Source organism: Gossypium arboreum, chromosome 3 (assembly GCF_025698485.1).
Source record: "Gossypium arboreum isolate Shixiya-1 chromosome 3, ASM2569848v2, whole genome shotgun sequence".
Lineage (NCBI taxonomy): Eukaryota > Viridiplantae > Streptophyta > Magnoliopsida > Malvales > Malvaceae > Gossypium > Gossypium arboreum.
The window spans coordinates 138,224,412-138,229,990 of NC_069072.1; the positions used below are offsets into that span (position 1 = coordinate 138,224,412).

The 5,579-nt window shown below is 30.4% G+C and overlaps 1 long non-coding RNA gene across 1 annotated transcript; it reads left to right on the forward strand.

The window, feature by feature from the left end:
• The first annotated feature begins 1,504 nt into the window (after positions 1-1,504).
• LOC128290466 (uncharacterized) lies at positions 1,505-3,055 on the forward strand. The gene is made up of 2 exons (XR_008280324.1): positions 1,505-1,891; positions 2,722-3,055. It is a non-coding gene; the product is annotated as an uncharacterized LOC128290466 (long non-coding RNA).
• The last annotated feature ends 2,524 nt before the right edge of the window (positions 3,056-5,579 follow it).

The following is a 5,579-nucleotide window of genomic DNA, read 5'->3' on the forward strand; positions in this document are numbered from 1 at the left end:
TACTGTCATCTGGCGGTGAACGAAGATCTCCAGATGACAACACGAACAACCCTTGCTTCGATGGAGCATGGGGAAGAGAAGCAGGGGGTGCGAGAGTCGATGGGCATTCAATCGTCATGATGATGATTGGGAAATCGGGGGAGTCAAGGCAGCGGCGATGAAATTGATTTGGGGGCTACTCGTCTGGTTAGGCCTCGCTCGGGGCTTGAGGAACTGCAAGAGATATGGTGACCTTGACGGAAGGAGTCCTTGATTCAGGAGAATATTCAGTGGTGGTCTTTAAAAAAAATGGCCAACCTAATATAATAGCCCGGTTTAAACCCTAGTCAGAACAGTGGTTTCGAAACCATAAATTTAAAGTCGTAAAATTATTTTAATATTATTTAGAGTGTTTACAGCATGTGAATTACTATGTGTGAAAGTTTCATGAAATAATTTTAACGTTTGAATGCGTAATTACGAAAAAAAAAATCTAATATAAAATGTAAAAGTTGCATGTTATTTATTAAAGTACCTAGTCGCTATGGTTTATTAAAGTAAAAATCCTTACATGTCAATTAGACCACTATTTGAGATAGTGGATATGCATGGAGTGCAATCATAATGTCTCTTTGGTGTTGGGAATAATTATTAGTAAATAGAATAATTAAAAGAAAAGAAAGAAACAAAAAAATGGTCATCTTCATCTTCTTCTTCACCGAAAATATCAATAAAGAAAGAGCTTTGAAAGCTTGATTTTTTCAGCCACAAAATCCCTTGCATGTAAGTGAAATTGGTGTTCGTTTTTAATGATTTTCATGTTTTTGAAAACCTTGTGTCTTACTCTAGCTAAAGAGAGGATTAATTTGCAATATGGTTAAAAATCTAGAGTTTTGTCATGAAAGCATGATAGTTGCTTATGAAGTTTAATGGAAGAAAATGAAACCTTGTTGGGTGTTAAACACTTTTTGTTAAGTGATTTTTGATAAAATTATCGATTAGGGATTAAATTGATGAATACAAAAATTGTGTGTTAACAAGTGAAATTGTGAAATTTATAGGCTGCTGTAGGCTTATAATATATTCGGATAGGCTTGAGTGTGTTGAAATTTCATGAGTTTCATTTTTATGAGCCTAGGGACTAAATTGTAAAAAAGCTGAAATATTCGGGGAAAAAATATAATTTTTCCATAAAGTGAATTATAGGTTGTTTTTGATACCATGAACATTTGGCTAAGCTCAATTTTGGTTAAAAATGGTTAATTTGTATGTTTTGAGCTCAGTGACTAAATTGAATAAAAGTAAAACTTTAGGGGTAATTTTGTAAAAATGTCAAAAATGATCAATTTGTATGAAATGAATTTTTTTACTGTCTAAATTAATATATTAAATAAAATTATTAATTTAGATCAAGATCGGGTGGAAAAATCAAGGAAAATGAAAAATTTCCAAAATGCCCCTGAACTTTGGTATTTCTACAATTTAGTCAGGTAAGTTCGAACGTATTAAGTATTATTATATTGAGCATTTAATGCGTTGAAATCATATAAATGAAATATTTATGAGTATTTTAATGATTAATGATTTATCGACCAAACGAACGGCACTTAGTGTGCGAAGTATTGAGGATGACACTTAGTGTGCGAGACATCTGAAATGGCCCTTAGTAGGATGGCACTTAGTGTGCGAGACATTTGAAATGGCACTTAGCGTGCGAAGTATTGAGGATGGCACTTAGTGTGCGAGACATCCGAAATGGCACTTAGTATACGAAGTATTGATGATGACACTTAGTGTGCGAAACATCCGAAATGACACTTAGTGTGCGAAGTATCGAGGATGGCGCTTAGTGTGCGAAACATCCGGTATAGCACTTAGCGTGCAAGACATCGATTGTGCAGCGACATTTCGTGTAAGTATGATTTTGTTATGGATCGGTACAGGTATGTACATGGATGTATGAGCTTGTTAATAAACATTATTATAATTGAGATTTAATGCTGTATATTTGAATTGTTGATGATTATGATTGTACGGAAGTATTTTATGAAAATTTGGCATTGGAAAACCCAGTTGAACCTTAGGAATAAATTAAGATACAAAGGGCATGTCATTAAAGTTACATTGATTTGGCTTCGAGCCATGATATTGGCACTTAGTGTGCAAGATTCCTGAGTATCCAATATTTATTCCAAATGGTTCAATGGGTATATCAAAAATATGGATGAGTATGAAATTGGTACGAGATGGTACAGGTATGTACAAGAACTGTACAAGCATTGAATTGATGAAATTTGTGAATTTCGTAGCTAACGTTGTGAATGAATGTATGATAGGTTGGTGGAACAATATGAGTTATATTATGATATGTTTATTCATTTAAATTGTGGTTCAATGGATATGAGAAAAAGGTAAAGATTGAAAAATTCTTCAATTTGAATTGCTATTGAAAGAATGGAGAATAATGAGTTTTTGGATGATTAAAATATATTTAGCTATATGGTTGATATGTGAATGTACATAAGTAATGTAAACTTATGTCATAATGTTTTGTAATAATTTGCTAGTTCATGTGATGTTTAAAATTGAAAGGCTAATGTTGGTTAGGCTAAGGCCAAGGCATGTTGGAGTGACTTCAATAAATTATGCTTATAAATTGAAGTTATAGGCTTTACTTCTTTGAATTACAAACTTACTAAGCATTTTATACTTACGTCGTTTTAAAATTCTTTGTGTATCTAGATATCGGAAGTTCGCGCGGTTGGAAGAGTCAGAGACATCATCACACTATCTATTGGCTATTTTGGTACTCATGGTTTATTATTTTTGGGTTATAATGGCATTGTATAGGTTGTTGGGCTAATGTAGCCTACATGATTTGGTCAAGTATTTAGCCATTTGATTTGGCTTTTTTTTTTGATAAATGTTGTTGTGTATATATAAGTAAACGGCCTCGTCATATTGATATATGTATCATCATGGTTATGTGTGCTAGTATGAGATGATATATGATTGATATTGGTTGGCTTTGAATGCATGATAAATGCCACTTGGATGCTGAGGTTTATATGAGAAATATTGTAAAGAAAGGAAATGAAGTTGTTATAAACTTGATTATTAACATTTTATACTAAAATAGTTTTGGACAGTAGCAGTAGTCTGACTTTGAAAATTCATCAAAAATTTTTGAAATTTAATTAGATATGAAATTAAAGCTTAATGAGTCTAGTTTCATACAGAAGAAACGATGCATGAAATTGCATTTTATATTAGGAGATATTTAAGTTGATGTGAGACAGAGTCAGAATGATTTTCGAAATCCCTTGTCTTGACTTGAGAAATTCATTATAAATTGTGAAAAAATAATTATTGGTTATACTTTATATGCTTGAAATTCTTAATGAATCTATTTTCAAGAGAAATAGATAGTAATATTATCCGAGTCTTGTACTATGATGTAATACCCTGAAAATCTTTACAGTAATATATTATCCTTGATATAATAAAATAAGGAAATAAAGTGATAAAAAAGGGAAGTTTTGAGTTATGGCAACATTGGGAAGTAAATTATGATATCTTGATTCAGGAAAGGACTAAATTGTAAAAGTTAGAAAAGTTTTGTTGCCTAAGAGTAAATACTCAAGACTTAAAGGGTTAAAGTGTAAATATGAAAAGTTGAAGGACCAATAGCGTAAATATTTTAAGGGTAGAATGATCTAGAAACTAAGGAAAATGGATGAATTAGGACCAAATTGAATAAGTGAAGAACTATGAGGGACTAAATTGCAATTTTACCAAATTAAATGATGACTCAAGGATGGAATTCTAAAAGATCATGAAGGGCAAAATGGTCAATTAGTAAGAGAGAGAATTCTAGAATGTAATGATTATGTTAATGATATTTTAAATTAATTAATTAGATAAATATTATTTTATTAATATTTTATGAGATATTTAATATTATTTTATTATTATTTATTTAGTATATAAGGAAAGAAAGATGAAGAATTTTCATCATCTTTCCTTTCCATGCAAACTAACGTGAGAGAAAGAGAGGAAGAAAGAAAGTTTTACTTTCTTTACAATTTGGTCCTTTACCAAAAATTCACCATTTTCACCCAAAAATCAAATGAATTTCCATAGCTACCAAGAGAGAAAATGTTAAGGAGAACATGGGGAGTTAGAATATCAAGTTGGATTCAAGAAATAGAAGCTGGAGGAGAGAAAATCAAGTTAAAGATTGGTATCAAGAGAATAAGGTAAGTACATCAAGATTTCAATATGTTTTAAGTTTGTTATTGTTGATAAATCATGGAAATAATGTTATAGTAGAGTTTTATTACATAAGGTCCTATGTTCTTGATATGTTAGTGAAGAGAAAATAAGAGAAAGTGATGAGAAATGGTGTAGAAAAAGAAAATAAGGGTGTTATAACATGGTAATTAATATCTTGCACTAAAACAGTTATGGACAGCAGCAGTAGTCTAACTTTGAAAAATCACCATAAATTTTATAAATTGAATTAGAAGATGAAAAAAATATGGAATTAAATCTTAATGAGTCTAGTTTCTCATAGAAGAAACAGTGTAAGCAATGAATTTGTAAATTTTGATATATAATGAATTTTGTGAGACAAGGTCAGAATGAATTCGGGTTCCCCTGTTCAGACTTTGAAAAATAATAAAAAAATGAAGAAAAATAATTAGAGGCTTAAATTTATATTTATAGAATCCTGAATGAGTCTAGTTTTATTAGAAACAAACTAGAACATCATTTGAATTCTGTAAAAGGAGATAACTAATTTTTAGTGAAGAAGGGTCAGAACTGTCAGACAGCAGAACAGGGGTGACTTTAATGAATAAACTGTACTAATTGGCTAAACCAAAAATTCTGAAAATTTTATGATGAGAATACATGTGAGTCTAGTTTCAGGAAAAATTAACGGATCTTAATTTCGAGTTCTGTAGCTTAATATATAAATAATTTAGTGACTATGACGCAAATAGACAATTTTGAATGTACATATAAGTAAATAGTGAAATTATTGATAATGTTACTTGTTGTAGGTTATATAAATTAAGGATGTGGAATGGAGAGGAGGAGGAGGAAAATATGTATGAATATTCATCTAGCATGGCTAATTTGCATGTTTTAGGCTCAGGGACTAAATTGAATAAAAGTAAAATTTTATGGGCAATTTTGTAAAAATGTCAGAAATGACTAAATTGCATGAAATAGATTATTTTATTATTTAAATTACTAAAATTTAACGAAATTATCAATTTAGTTCAAGATCGGGGGAAAACATGTTTTAGGGATTAAATTGAAAAGTGTTGAAATTATGGAAAATTTTGATATTTTATAGAATTCATGGACTGTTATCAATATATATGAGAATCATAGTTGGAAATAAGGATTAAATTGCAAGAATTTTACTTTCCGTCCCTAAGGATGAAATCGTCATTAATTAAAGTTTAGGGCAAAATGGTAATTTTGCCTAGAGCATTAATTAAATGTATTAGAATATGAAATGAATGAAAATGATGATCAAATTTATTTATAAAGATCCGGACGACACAAATACGAGACTTGATCATGGA